We start from the raw sequence: 16,512 nt of genomic DNA, 5'->3' as shown, positions 1-16,512 counted from the left end.
ACACCCCCCCACACACACACGTGTGTGTGTGTATGCCAGTTTTCCACTTACAAGCTTCCATAAGCAGGCACAAAACTGAGAAGGAAGGGGTATTTTCCCTGCCCTGATTATCTGGGGCAGGGCTTTGCCTCACAGAGGCAGGAGAGAAGAATTGGGCAGATTCTTTACTGAACTCATTGGGACTACTGTGCTAGTTTTGATGTTTTATAATGCTGGCATTTAATTACTGGAGAGATTGGATTCTTGGTTGGTGATTTAGTATTTGTGAATTGTGAAAGTTTAGGAGCATTGCTGTGTAGAAAATGTTAGTCAATCAACTTTATTATTGTGCTAAAAGGGGACATTATTATACTGTCCTGTCTAAACTGTTCTCCAGTATAGACTTCCTGGGCACTAAATAGCCAATACTTAAAGGAACACAGCAGGTAAGGAATGAAGCCTCTGAAATAGTACTCATGGATTTATACGTGGCAGATCTTACTGTCTCTACACATTTGGAAGTGTTCATTGATTTAAAGAAATGATAGAGGTTTTTGAACTACTGACAGTCTTAAAAGTGAATTTCAAAACTTTCATACTTTTTATGGTGTAAATTTCCTTTGCTCGATGTCAGTGATTCAGATAACTCTTGACCTTGAGATGATGGCTTTTCACAGGTTTCTTATATTTTATATCTCTTCTGAACATGAATTGTCATTTTAGATTTTTGACATTTGTATCAAAAGAGAAGTTGAGGAAATCTTCAGAACACTGGTAACTTTTAATTTTGCTATAGACGTCAGAAGTGTTTATTTATATGTTCGGTAAATGCTCTCACATATGCAGTACCTCTTCTGCCAGCAAATCCAAGGGACCATAGCCTTTTCATGAGACAGGTCACCTCTAGAGGACAACCCAAGAATTATTAAAGGAAATGTTACCATTTTGAGAGCATGCTTAAATAAATATTAATAATGTCTTTGTAACTTGTTTCCCTTAAATTTTGGAATATTGAATTACAGACTTTGGAGGAGTTGTGAAAACCAGGAAAGTTTTTATGTATTTTTTGAAGTGGGCGTGCTTGGCTCTTTGAAGACCTATAAAGAGATCCAGTGGAAAGAGTAAGGGTTCATCATCACAAGAAATAAAAAACATAGTGATTCTTTTTCTTAATGTGTAGAGGTGGTTTTACTGGCAATAATTAATAATAGATTTCTATTTCCATATATAAGTATATTAACTAAAATATGAATTACACTTCCAAAGTTAGATTTCTGCTTCAGTAGGTTTGTTTGCTGTGAAGATTACTTCTCAAAAGACAAATGTTCATATTAGCTTAATTTTTGGTTTAAATATGTTTGTAAATGATGTAATATATTTCTTTTGACTAAACATGGAAAAGTAATGTGTGTTATACATTGAGAAGTTTTTACTGGCTTTGACTGGAGGTTGTTTTTGCAGAGATGGTATTTTATATGATTCCAGTATTTCGAAAAGAATTAGTCAAAAGGAATTCACATAGTTTAAATACTGAGAAATTAATATCCAAATATGTACTTGTCTGATTTCTAAATAAGCTGGGGGAGGAGGGAGGGGTGGGAATTGAAATGTGCAAATGAGTAGTGAATGCTACATTCATTTTCAACTCTTTAACATACAACTGTTCAATCTTAACACATTGTTACTTTAATATATGTATAAAGAAGTATTACTGTTTGTAAAGCTGCTGTTTGCTTAAAAAACACCCTTGTCATGTATTTTCTGTATGTTGGGCCAACAGGTTAGAACATTAACCCATTTAAAAATGTTTATTTTTTTTGATTTAAAAAAATTCTGTGAAATAATTTATTTACAGACATCTTCCTCCTCCCTCATCCCTTCCAACCTTTACATACATCACAGAATCAACCAAACTGTTTGCCTAATCTGAAATCTGAATCCTAATGAGAAAAATTTAAACTTTGTTGGCACATCACACCTTGAAAGTATTTGTATTATTTTATAATTTAATTTCTAAATATACCACATAAGTTTATAATTTAATGTCTTAACTGTAATGCTCTAATAAAAAACTAGCAAAATTAGTGTGAGTTATAACATGAAGGGATTTTCATCTTTTGCTCTATGAAGGATAATTGTTATATCACATTTGGGGGGTAATAACAGCTTTTTTGCACTATGTAAATACTAGTGGGGATTCTTCTGTACTAATAAAATAATTGTTGAAATGAAATCTGTCCTTTCAGAAGAGATACTTAAAGAGTTCATGACTTTCCCCACATGTGGAAGACAGAAGAAAGAGTCCAGCTCAAGTACTGATTGGTGGTCACATGGGGTTGCCAGAAAAGGCTTTAAAATCGGCACGAAGGAGTTAATAAAAATCTCCATCTGGGGTGGTTGGTGTGATCTGTGGCATGGGCCCAGGCATTTAGCCAGAAACCATCCTGGTGTTAGAAGGTTTCTGTAGATTCCTTCACCTTTTTATATTAGTTCCCCTGTGCTGGGCACTGTCTTTTTCCCAGTATTAACTCATTTAATCCTTACAACAATCCTGTGAAGTAGATTCTGGTTACTATTTCTCAGTTTTCAGATGATGGAAGAGTCATGGAGATGTTAACCCAGTCGCATGCGAAAGCCCATGCCCCAGGCACTGTACTTTGTTACGTCTTGGCACAAAGTGCATAGGGTGTGCAAAGCAAACATGCTTCCTTCACCTTCAGGTGTCTTCAGGAATGTGGAGCCAGGAGGACTGAAAATGGCTTTGGGGACTGAAGTTATTGGGCCTTACCTCATTGCTTTTTCCCTAAGTAGCCCCAGACCTTGTCACTGTGTCACAGTGAAATGTAGGGAATCTGAAAGAGTACATTAATCTGCCAGAAAACAGTAATGATACTAATTTTCATAAATGAATTTTTTGGTGATCACAAAGAAAAGGAGGATGCCTCATCAGTTGTTATCAGGGACTTCCTTTTTAACCAGTAACATGTACCACTCCCTAATTTTTTCCCGATAGTGATCAGTTTTTCTCCTAACTGACCAGAAGGGGGTGTGCGTCACACCTGAAAACAGTCAAAAGTTACATGTAATATTAATACTTTTTTTAAAGCAGGAAAAGGCGAAGGAGAAGTAACCTGAACTATGGGCCTTGCCATTAAAGGTGCTTAGTTGAGTCTAAGCTCAGAACTGGGAACCGTGCTTATGCGTGTCATTTCATTTTAGAAAGAACGTTTAGACATGGTGAATAGGTCACGTGAAATTTCTAGATTAGCAATTCAGTCAGTACTTTTGGCTTAATTTGGGTTCTGATGTTATTGTCATGAAATATTACACTTGGCCTATGTATTAGGCATCAGTGGCAGCCTTGTGGTTGCAGAGCCAAATATGGTTTGGGAAATGGGAGGTGTTTCAGTTCAGGACCCAGTCTCAATCTCTGTATTTCTCCCTTCCCACTCCTTCCATTTTGACACTTTGAGTAATTATTTGGCAACCATGTGGCAAGCAAGGTGACCCTTACTCTTGCAGAAATGGGTTGGATAATTGTGCGACTATAAACTGGCTGTACCTGTATCGCTGTACCTGTATCTAAGGTTTCAGTTGAAAGCAGAGGATCGGAGCAAATAAGATAATGAGCTGCGTGAAATTTGGAGCTTCTGGCTGAGCATGATGTTCTTCATGTAATTGCTGAGGAACCAACCAAAGAATGGAATTGTGATCTGGTGAGCTATGGTTTTGGAGGCTGGCGTAATAGGTTTCTGTGGAAGGAATGAGTGCTTCATCTAGCCGTGGCTTTGAATTACCCAGAGGGAGCAGATAATAGCCACAGCATTCCCATGGTAGGCCTCTGATTGGAGGCAGTGTCAGTTGCATCCTCATCTACCAGGAGATGAGTAATGTGAGTAAGGCAGTTCCTACTTCCTTGTGCAGATTTCTCCAGGTAATTGTTTTCACCCTTCACTTCTCAGTCTTTTCTCTGTTTAACTGAGTTAGAGAATTTCATTCCCTTGTAAACCCTCAGCTTGAGAATGGAGTAATGAGTTGAAATTAAAGCAGTTAATGTTTGTTAGCTCTGGATAAAAAGAGAGAAAACTTTTAAAATATTGGCTTCTCAATCACAGAAATATTAGAGGTCATCATCCCTCTCATTGTTCCTTTTCCTTGCTTCCCCCTCCTTAAAGCCAGTATTGTAAGGAAAATGGTGAACTTCTAACAAATCCTGTAACATCTGTAATTAGAAAGGTAAGAAATTACTGTGTTCCTATTTTACAAATACTCAAACACCATGATGACCAAGAAAGATAAAACTTTTCTTAATTTTCTCTTTTCCTAATAAAGTGTACCAATTAAATGATGTAATCTTTTAGATAAGGTGATCAGCAAACTATTGCCTTATAGCCTGTGGACCAACTCTGCCCAGCAGCCTCTTTTTGTCAATAAAGTTTTGTTAGAACACAGCCACACATTATTTACATATTGTCCATGGTTGCTTCAGTGCTACAATGCAGAGGTGAGAGATCATATGGCCTGCAAAGCCTGAGATATTTATTCTCTAGCCCTTTACAGAAACAGTTTGCCAACCTCTAAAATTGAGATGATGTCCAACATTTTACACTCGTGTGATTCCCACCCCCAGTTCTTTTATCTCTAGAGATGATACATTTATTGTGGTTTTACACATTAAAAAACATACCAAGCTCTGCCCAGTGGTAGAAGACATGCAGATGCATAGGAGGAGCACCACCAGAAGCAAGCCTGGATGCTTTGACAGTACTGGGGTTTGGGAAGGCCTGAATTCTTGTTTCTCTATTCTCTAATATTGAGCAAGCCCCTGGAATCTCTGGTTCTTGATTTCCTCTTCTATCAGGGGATGTACTGGGTGAATCATAACTTGGCTCTTTAGATAAATGGTCATGCCATTTTTTGGTCAAGGATGGTCATGAGTTGGATGTGAGCTGGGCACTTTCCTAAGGCCACCATAGCCAAAGACTGCCAGCACCCTCAAGGTGGCCTGGAAGGGTCCTGTCCCCAGAATGGGTCATGACAATTAAGCTGATCACCTTAGTTCTCACCGCTCCAACCCCTGCTAAAATTTGAACTGGAGGCCAGAGAAAGTAGAGTGGCGCAGGTGTGCGGTATGCAGGTATGCATAAAGTAGAGAGGCTATGAAAGTAACAAAGCAAGACTGACCACTTTGCATTTTTTTAGCCCATGCTGTGCTTTAATCAACACGACTTTTCCTTAATTGTGTAGAGCTTTTTATGTACTTAAAATATTTTATAAGAATAACCAAAAGGAATGGGCCAACTAAAACGCAACTATTTTCTATCCCATAACTGACTTCCCAGACTTTGCACTGACTTCAATACACTGACAAACAACAAAAAAATTACTAGTGGAAATGGAACTGGAAGCCAGATTTAAACCCCTATCTTGATTGATTTAGCAAATAACGACTATTTGTTAAATAGCCAAGAGCTACGAATTTTATCTTCTTCCCACGAATGAAAACCTCTTCCTTCATCTTTTCCCTGGCCTAACCCTCCCCCACATAGTGAGAAATATGGGTTCCATCTATGACTCTCCCATCTGCTCTTTAGCTAGAGCAAAGTGCTTTAATCTTCATAGAAAGTTCTAAGATTGTGTTAGCAACCCACTTATTTGGTTTCCTTAGCAACCAGAACACAGTATTTAAAGTAATGACATTCCTTGCTCGGAATAGAAATTGAGTAAGCTGATCATGGTGCTCCTGGTCTGCTCAGGGCTGCTTCACTTCTTCAAACACTATTTTTCACCTGCCAATTCATGGTAGCAAACCTATAAATGGTAGCAAAGGGGCAACTATCTGGAATACAACATAGTGAAAACTCTGGACCTGTATCCACAGCCAACCTCACCCTGGCCAGCTGCAGTGGCCCAGTCTGTGGAAATACTGACAAAACAAACTGTCTCTTTTAATTCCAGAATTTAAAAAATGTTTCCATGTCCTTGTAACTTTTGCAGCACTTTAGGTTAGTTGCCACCAGCTTCCAAGAAATCCGAACACGAATCAAGATGATGAAGCTGCTCAGGCATTTAGAAAAAAAGCATAAAGAAAGAAAAAAGAACTTTGAAAGGAAATCAGTACTAAAGTACTGTCAACTAGGCATCTGCTGTTTTGTCTGGTTAGTATATCCATTCTTCGGGGAACAACACTTTATGCCTCACACACCCACCAGTGATATAATCTCTTAACTGCAATAGGAGCAGGCAATGAAATGACCCTGAAACCATTGATTAGTCTGGAAATCCTGAAACAGTTGATCTATGCTGGGCCAATGGGTTTTTCCCTTGGGAATTTTGGACTTGGGACTGAGAGAGCTTGGCTCAAATGGTTTGGGGTGCCTGGCTTTAAAGAGAGGAATCTCTGAAGTCATTTTTGGCCAAGAAAAAGCAAAATCTGGGTTAGGCAGTGTTGAACAGGTTTCCTTACTGTCAGACATTCTATAGCCTCCAATATCCTAATGTATTTTGACTCTCCATGAAGGAAAGATTTATTATATATCAGGCTGCATTTCCTCAACATGTTGGACCATGGCACACAGAGTTCTCCAAATTTAGTCACAGAGCACTTTTTCTGTGCAAGAACTATGAACATCCTGGGGAACTAGTTTTTCATATAATGTGCAACAAAATCTATGTTGCATGAACTCTGAAGGTCCAGGAGGATGAGACACATAAGGAATGCCTGGACTGCTGTAATTTGGAGATTCTCAACCATGGGCGATTTCGCCCCAGGGGACATTTGGCAATGTCTGGAAACAGTTTTGATTGTCAGAACTGAAGAAGGGGCTACTGTCATCTAACAGATCAAGACCAGAGATACTGCTAAGCACCTTACAGTACACAAGAGAGCGACCCCACACCACAAGACAGAACTATCTGGCCTGAAATGTCAACAGTACAGAGGTTGAAAGGCCCTGCACTAACTCAACCCTGGTAGACTGCATTAGTCCCGTATAGGTTCAGGGCCCCAAGCAGGTGGGCATGTGTTCATATGGTGAGTCATCAAATGCTGTTTCTGGCACATGTTTATACATTCTCTAATGTTCCAGAGTTGGCTTAGCCAGAGACATCCAGGTCTTCCTGATACAATAGGCCTTATTTTTAAAAAGTTTTTTTCAACCGCCTGGGGAAGAGAATGAAGAGAGTTTGACCTGGAGCTTCTGATGACGTGCCAGTACCTCCTCCCATGTCTCCCACTTGTTTCCTCCCATCATGTGGGCAGGCGTGTGAGGAGCAAAAGGGCAAGGAGGCACCTCTGGCAAGGGCTGCTCAGTGAACACTCCAAGAAAACCACAGCTCAAGTGTGAACAGGAGGCCAAAGGAATTCGCTGGTCTGGCCCCATCACACAACTGAATCAAGCAAAGGTGGCAGGGACTGAGTTTTCTAAGACACTGTGACATGGAGTCCAGCTGCCTGCCCTGCTGAGTAGCATCCCTGAAGCAGACACAAGAAAGCCTCTGCAGGATACTCCAGCCACCTCTCAGGGAATGGCTGCCCTGGAACCAAGTTCCTCAGGAGAATCACTGGACAGGGGCTTGGAAATGCCTGAGCAGCTCCTGTAATTCTGGAGAGAATGGAACACAAAGCCCCTGGCTACAAAGAAGAAGCTCCCTTCTTAAGGTCTCTCTACTGTTCAAAGACATACGGAGACTTACTAAGCCACAAACTGAGGACCCTCTATTATATTTTAATCAAATCAGTGTTGGTTGATGCTGATTCTGGGCCAGGGTTGAGTTAGGTGCCCTGGCAGAGTTGACAGACACACAGGCTGCCCCATCTCACACATGGCTGTGTAGTGAGAGTTCCTAAATTGCTTGAAACATAGAACGTTATTCCAGAGTAGCCATATTAAAGTGCTCATTATATTCCCAAGCTAAGTCCTAGAAACCCTTAACCATAACTCATGTTGGAGCTGAAATGATAGGGAAAACCCACAGTTATAGGAAACTATGCTGCTACAAATGCGTTTCAGCTTCATACGTTGACACTGTTGTTGAATTCCCCCTGTTTCTAGGAGAAAAGTGCATAATTCAGGAAAATAAGTACACATTTCCAATTACCTGGCCCCTCCTACTCACACATATAAATACACACACACACACACACACACACACACACACATACACACAGTCTTTCTGTTACCCAAACTCTAATAGGGCAGTGTGAGAATCAAGGACCAAGGTTTCCCGGTACAAAAGCAGGTCAGGAGCACTTTCCCCTGCTGGGGTGTTGATGTCTCAGAACAGACACTCTCCCGGCTATGGCCTCCGCATACAATGACAGGGATAAGAAAACACAGCACACTCCCCAAGTCTGTCAAACAGAGACACAGGGCAGGCGGCATGTTTCCCCAACACAGAGTTCCCAGGTTAGAGGATCTTTAATATGGAGGAAATCGTAAAGATGATTCGGTCCAAGCCCCTCATTTACAGATGGGGAAACTGAGGCCCAGGGAAGTGAAAGAATCTAGCCAAGGCCACTTAGCTTTGTGGAGGCATATTAGGGCTGGGATTCCAGATCCACCAATCCCCAGGCTGTGCTCTTGTCCCTCCATCCTGAGACTCAGAAACTAGAATTCCCCTGGGGCTCCTGCCAACGCCCAATTCTACTTTTGCAAAACACATTCTCTAAGAGAAGCTTTGTTTCTGGCTAATATAGCTGTGCTTGCTGAGTTGAGGTCATAGAACTCTTGAGGCAGATATTGCCAAGCTTTGCCACCCCATGATACCGCAGGTGCTGCAGTTTCTCTGCACCTAGAATCTTCCTTTTCCCAAGCAGAAATCAGCAACTGGCAGCACCACCAACCACCAGCATGTGTCTCCCATCCTCACCATGTTTATCTCCACTTGTTGGAAAGGAGCTGCCCCCACTCTGGCCATCTTCTGACCAGAATGTTCTTAAATCTCAAGAAGAGAGAGACTGCTCTTTGTAGGTGTATGATGGTGATGGAAGAGGAAATACAAACACTTTGTCAAAAGATGTAACACTGGTTCTCCACAGCCCTCTGTCTGCAGATGTCTGAAAAGCCTGCAAACCTCTTTTCTAACCTGGAAACACCCAATATCTTGCTCAAAGCCATGCTGCTCTTTACGAGGTCCTCAGGCTGCCAGAGTGGGTGGATCAAGGAGTTGACCATAATGATCCAACTATGGTATAATAATGTATTCCATGTGCAAGGCTGTTCACATCTTGAAAAATGCTTTTGTGTAAATGATCTTAGGTGGCCCTGTGAGGGAGGTAAGGGAAGTGATTCTTATACCCATTTTATGGATAAAGAAACTGAAAATAAATCTGATTATTCTTCAAATGTATCCAGTGGCAGAGGCAAGATGAGAACCCGAGTCTCTTGGATCCAGTATCTTTTCCAACAAACACAGAGCAGTCGAAAATTTTTTATTGTTCTTGAATAGACAATATCTACACGTGGTTCATAATTCCAAAGATACCAAAAGATGTACAATGAAAAGCAAGTCCCTTTCCTGCTTCTCCACTTCATTCCCCAAAGGCAGCTCCCTAGAGATGTAGCCTTCCAGAGCCCATCTATGCACATCCCAACAATAGATATGTGTATGGAAATACATCTGTATGTGTATATATGTGCATGTGTATAAACACAAATGAGACACAGCTTTTATTCTCTTAAACATATGTATTTTCCACTTCAGCCCATGTGGAGTTACATTCCAAAGGGATCAATAATGCTTATTTGGGTGGAAGGTGGGCAGTGGATCTTACAGTTAAGTGCACAGGCACTCTGCAGTCAGGCAGATCTAGGACAGACTTAGCACTGATCATGTACATGTGACAAAACCTCTCTGGGCTTTAGTTTCCTCATCTGACAAATGGACATAACGATTCCTAATACATAAGTGAGACAGTGTCTGTGACATGTTTAGCACATAGCGTGTCCAATAAATGGTGACTACTTAACTGTATGCCTACGATGTGCCAGATACTCTCCTGGGTACTGGAGAAAAGAGGTGTCGGCTCTTAAAATGCTTACAACTGAAGATTGGAGAAGGAGATCTAAACAAACAAATTTACTTTATTTATTTTTATATTTATGTTATACTAAATATTTTATATTTTATATATATTATAGCAGAACGGTTGGGAAGTCGTTCACAAAGAGGGTAAGAGCATACATAGACTCTTACCTGCAGATAAGACATTCTTGGGGTCCAGTCTCATCTTGAATGAGTTATTCAACTTGCCGTGAGCATCAGCTTCCTTGTCTGTAAAATAGGAATCATAATATAGAGTTGTGAGGATCAAGTGAAAGAACGCACTGCTTGTGTTAACTTGGACATATTCAACTTGCCGTGAGCATCAGCTTCCTTGTCTGTAAAATAGGAATCATAATATAGAGTTGTGAGGATCAAGTGAAAGAATGCACAGCACTTAAAACAGTGCCCGGCACGTGATAGACATTCAATAAAGGGTGATTTTCAGAATTGTATAGAAGAAGTGCCACTGTAGAAACATGTACAAGGCACCAAGGTGGCACATGGAGAGGGCAAGCCTTGCAATGACATGAGAACGGCCATGTACCAGGCCCTGTAGTTGATGTTTCACACGCATCCTCTCGCTGAATGCTCAAACTCCCTCTGCGAACTGTGTTACCCCCTTTTCACAGAAGAGAAAATCAAGGCTCAGAGAACTTCTTCTAAGGCATAGGCAGAAATGGCAATTCCCTTCTCATTCTCCTTTTATCACCTGGCTCCCCAGAGAAGAGTCACTAAAACCAAGACGTCAAGGACCTGCTTCGTAGGTGACATTCACTCATTTGCTCACATATCTTCAGATGTGTGCTGAGCCCTGTTGTGCCCGAGCCTCTATGCTACACCCCGGGCCACAGCAGAGACGGCAACTCTGGTCCTCGAGGAACTTCTATCCCCGTGGCTGGACAGACCTCAAAGTCTCACTACACATCTGATCATTCATTCACAGCCATGACAGATAGAAGGGGATGTGCCTGGCTTCGGATCTGATCTGGTTCAAGAAGATGTGAGGTTCCATCTCCATCTGCTCTTGCCTTCCCAACATCTCAGTTTATGAGGGAGATTGGAGGGTAGAGAGGAAGAGACAACGAGCAGAGGTAGAAGTCATTGGGCCTATTATTGCATGGAGGGGAAGAAAGTCTCTTTTCAACCCAGAGATCACAGGGCAGTCCTCTTGGGGGGCCTCCCATTGCCACAGCTGTGAGGAGCACTGACCTTGGCCAGGCAATGCCTCTCACACCCACAGCCAAGGAGGGTGTGGAACTGACAAGATGCTGAGCGTGTAGCTTCTACTGCTGTCATGGGTGGCATTGTTGAAGATATTCTTTACATCTAATTTACATGGCATCTTCTAGTCTACCCAGCACTTTTGACATCCACCATTTCATTTTTGGTGGGCCAGGAGAGATCGGGAATTACTTCTCACTACTGCTACTCCTCACTGTAGCTCAGTTTTCTACCTTCTGAGGTAAATTAGGCAGGTATTATCAGTCCCATTTTACAGATAAGGAAACTGAGGCCATGAGCATTTAAGTGACTGGCCCGAGGTCACAAAGGTCATTTGCTTCTGAACCAGGGATTTGGTCAGAAGGGTCCTCATGTTGACATGCAGTGATGCCACATGTTGGCCCCTTGTCAGACTCTGCCCAAGTTTCACCCTGTGACAAAGAGCCTCTTAGCTCTCCACATTCTTTACCAGGTAGAATTAGGCTGTGTCCTGAGGAAATAAGGTCCTCATGGCAGGTATGGACTTCTCTCCTTCCCTATGTTCTAGTGACACTCCCCCATACCTACTTTGGCTCCTGTTATGGACTGAATTGTGTCCCCTGCCTCTGTTCATATGTTTAAGCTCCCACCTCCAATGTAACTGCATTTGGAAATAGTCCCAAGGAGATAATTAAGATTAAATGAGGTCATAAGGATGGGGCCCTAATACGACAGGACCAGTGTCCTTATAAGAGAGGGAGGCACCAGAATTCTCTCTCTCTAAGCATGCTCAGAAGAAAGGTCATATGAGGACACAGCCAGAAGGCGCATCTGCAAGCCAGGAAGAGAGGCCTCACCAGGAACCAACCCTGGCACCTTGATCTCGGACTCCAGCCTCCAGAACAGTGAGAAAATGAATTTCTGTGGTTAAAGCCACCCAGTCTGTGTCACTTTGTCATGGTAGTCTGAGCAGACGAATAGAGCTACTACGTCCTAAATCTCCACCCTCCACCTTCACCTAAAGGCATTGAGCACAGCTATTTTACCCAAGACTTTCTCTCTGGGGTTCTCCTCAATTAACTGCTTAAATTAATCTCTCTTGCAGTGTTTATTTTCACAAAAACTTTCAAGAGAGATTTCCAAAGAAATAGTTTGTGACCCTGAGAAACAGGTTTGGTTTCATCAGTGAACAGCATGAATTATTAGACTGGTCATGTTCCCCTGTTTGACATATTTGCTTGGGAGCTCAGAATTAAATTGACAGTCTAAACTTTTAGAAAGTTGACTTGCCCTTCTGTGAAACACTTTAAATACTATCACCACTGCTTTCATCTTAAGTTCCTTCTTGTTTTTTCCCGTCAGTTGCTTCTTACATTCATTTATTTCATAAGTTAATGGATGAATAATATATTCTTGTTGTAAATAATGAAAGGAATTCAGAAGTATACAGAACAAAACTTGAAAGTATACTCTCCATATTTGTGTAAGTAGCCTCAAATCCATTTGGAACAATATTAGGAATAATCAAAAATTTTAAAACAAATAAAAGATACCTTTATCTGAAAAACAAATAAATAGGTACCTTTGTTTGAAAGCTTACTACCATGCTAGGAATGTTCACATATGCTTTCTCTTTTGATTGTCACAGCAACTCTATAAGGCAGATTTCATATGCCCGTTTCACAAACTAACGCAATTGAATGAGGTTAAGTTAGTTGTCCAAAGTCATAGTAAGTGGTAAAGTCAGAACAAAACTCAGATCAAGAGTTCAAAGTTTGTGTGTTCAACAGCAAAGTCATGGAATCAACCTAAATGCCCATCAATGGTGGACTGGAAAGAGAAAATGTGGTATATATACACCATGAAATACTACATAGCCATAAAAAAGAACAAGATCATGTCCTTTGCAGCAACATGGACGAAGCTGAAGGCCATAAATTCTAAAAGAACCAACGCAGGAACAGAAAACCAAATACTGCATGTTCTCACTTATAAGTGGGAGCTAAACATTGAGTACACATGGCCATAAAGAAGGAAACAAAAGACACCAGGGCCTGCGTGAGGGTGGAGGGGGGAAGGGGAAGATAATTAAAAAAAAAAAAAACTGTCTATTGGGTACTATGCTTATTACCAGGGTGATGAAATAATCAGTACACCAAACCCCATGACAAGCAATTTCCCTATATAACAAACCTGCACATGTACTCCTGAACCTAAAATAAAAGTTGGAAAAAAAAAGTTTGTGTGTTTGTTTGATTTAGTTGTTTGTTGTTGTTGTTGTTTTAACTATCTTGACCCTCTATAACAAAGAGTAGGATTAGGAAATTGATGTACAACTGGGTTGTGTGGACGTGCGTGTGTTGCGGGGCAGGTGTTGTGAATTGCTTTTCATCACAGCTACTCCTCTGTCTGGTGCAAGCCATTGGAATTATTTAGGCAATTCAGCCAAGAGCCAGGTTTTGTTTTCCCTTAAGTGGCAATAGAGACCTGACCCCAGCCAGCCGATCTTATGTCAACTCCAGGAGAAAACTTGGCCAAGGCCAAGTGTAAGGACCGTAGCCTAAGTCACCTTCCACCACTGGTCAGTGGGCTGCTGCTATCTGCTAGAATATAGGGCGGCCTCTCTCTCTGGGGAAGAGGCAGTAGCAGAGTCTGGACAGCAGATAGTTGGTGGGAAGAAACTTGCCCACCTCCCACCCGCTACTTCTCCCCAACCAGGGCAAGTTCGCATTGCTATACCACACGTGTGCACAGGCGCCTTCCGGACCGCTGGCTCCGGTAATTTGTACTGGCGTCCCCCTCCTCGTAGGTCCTGGCCAGAGGACACAACTTCCGACAAAACACTGACCGCTGTCCCAGCCAGCAGGCAAGCCTATTTCTGTTTTCATCTGAATTCCCAGCATCTTGGGGAAAGAACTTGGCCCTTCCTATCAAACAGATCCATGACGAGGGAGGAGAGCCTGCAGGCTCCTTCTTTAGCCTTCTTTGACTTGGACTCCGAAGACAAAGGTGAACTTGAGTGCTGCGGAGACACAGCTTCCCTTTATGCTCCCACCAGGCCCCCGGGCCGCCTAGTATCCAGCACTGAGGCCCTATTGTCCCGACGGAGCACCCGGGGCCTGACTGCCCACACTGTGAAAGGGCAGTTCCAGCCCCCTCTCCTCTCCCCCTGAATCGCTGTGCCTGGAGAAGGGCTTTGGAGTTTCACGGAATGCACACTGGCCCTTTTCTTCTCGGGGCGCCCGCAGCTTTGATGCTGCGCGCCTGGCAGCCGGGTGCTCCGCTGGTCTTTTTCAGGGAGACCATGCGAAAGCGCGGACCAGACGCTCTTCCCGCGGCCAGCCGGGGCTTCTCTAGAGGGGCACAGCCCGGGGCGGCCGTGGAGCCGGCGGCCTGCAGCTCCCTCCGCCGCACCGAGGGGGCGCTGCTCCTGCCCGCGGGGAGCCCACGCAGCAGGAGCTCATCCGGGAAACTCATCCCTGGCCCGCCTTTCAGACGGAAAACAGGCAGCCGCGAGCCCGGCAATGGTACCTCTGGGAGCCGATTCTGAGATAATTAGATTGGGATCTGTGAGAGGATATGTCAAAAAAAACTTTTTCAGCCAAATATTTCTATGAAAACTTGCAATCATGCTAAAAAGTTGGAAGAATGTTACAATAGATACCTATATACCCGCTATCTGGCGTCTGCAATTAGCATTTTGTATGGAAGGATTTAGCAACAGTGGCTATCACTGTCCTATTGTATGTGTGTGTGAGAATCTAAATCCCCCCTCTCCGATTTGTTAAATTATGCCACATTTGCACAATGGTACTATATAGCCGTTTTAAAGTAACATCGTATATTCAGTGATATGGAGATTTTTTTAAGTTAAAAAAAAGCAGGTAGAAAACCGTATGCACAATATGATGTTATTTTTGTTTGAAAAAGCAATTATTTATAGGGGAAAAAGCAGCCTGAGGTGTTTTTTGTTGCTAAAATGTGAATAAGGATTGTGGCTAAATTAGGATATGGATGAATTTAGTTTTCATATCTGACTTATGAAGTACTTCTATGCAAAATGAAAAAGAGAAATTTAAAACACGTGGTCAGCTCAAGAAGCTGACCAGACTCCCTGGGATTATTTCAGCACTATTTATCATGGTAGAAGTCCTGGGCTCTCCCAGCCCACATACAAACACTACTGTGTTGCCCCTTTTGGCCATTTCCAGCTCCACCAGCCCCACACAGGTTCCCAAATTTGCACTAGATCCTCACTTCTCTTATCCCTGCTTTCCTGCAGCAAACCGCATTCCTCCCTCTCATCACTTACTCTTAAGCCAGAGAGGTTCCTTAGTCTCTATAAAGACAGAATCCTACCATGCTATTCACTTTTCCCACTAAAAGCAACAGTCTTGTAAGATAAATTTCCTCTTCTTAAAAAGAAGTCTGGGGCTTAACCCAGAGGCAGACCCTGATGTGTCTCTCTGTGAGAGGCCTGTCCCAGTTAGACTCCCAGGAAAAAGCATTTTTTTTTTTTTGGTGTGGGTTCTTCAGGAATCTTTAGGACCAGCTGGATGATATTTTCATCACTACACAAGCACTGGCACTTTGGGAGACTACAGTAATAATAGCTCACTTTGTACATGTATTTTCAGTTTACAAAGTAAATCCACAGACTCCCTTACAGTGATTCCCAAAGCATATCCAAAATCATTTGGAGATAGACATAGGGTTGCTAACTTATGTTTTGCCACATAGAGCCATTTGAATACTACCTAGTATACTACCTAGTATCCTAGATACTACCTGGTATACTACCTAGTATCCTAGATACTACCTGGTATACTACCTAGTATCCTAGATACTATCTAGTATCCATGTTTGCCATTACTTCATAACAAAAGACATTTTACCACACACAGAAAATAGGAAGGACAATCTCAAAACTTTTTTAAAAAAGCAGTATTTAAATATAACTTCACTACAAGGTCCTCCTTTTCCCCCATGTATTTTACGATTAATACCATTTCTATATAAACTGGAGAAAACTTTTTGTTTTTTTTTTTTTGAGGCGGAGTCTGGCTCTGTTGCCCAGGCTGGAGTGCAGTGGCCGGATCTCAGCTCACTCCGCCTCCCAGGTTTACGCCATTCTCCTGCCTCAGCCTCTGGAGTAGCTGGGACTACAGGCGCCCGCCACCACGCCCAGCTAGTTTTTTGTATTTTTTTTTAGTAGAGACGGGGTTTCACCGTGTTAGCCAGGATGGTCTCCATCTCCTGACCTTGTGATCCGCCCGTCTGGGCCTC

Source organism: Colobus angolensis, unplaced genomic scaffold (genome assembly GCF_000951035.1).
Source record: "Colobus angolensis palliatus isolate OR3802 unplaced genomic scaffold, Cang.pa_1.0 Scaffold78, whole genome shotgun sequence".
Classification (NCBI taxonomy): domain Eukaryota; kingdom Metazoa; phylum Chordata; class Mammalia; order Primates; family Cercopithecidae; genus Colobus; species Colobus angolensis.
The sequence above is the reverse complement of the archived record's forward strand: the minus strand, read 5'-3'. Positions refer to the sequence as shown.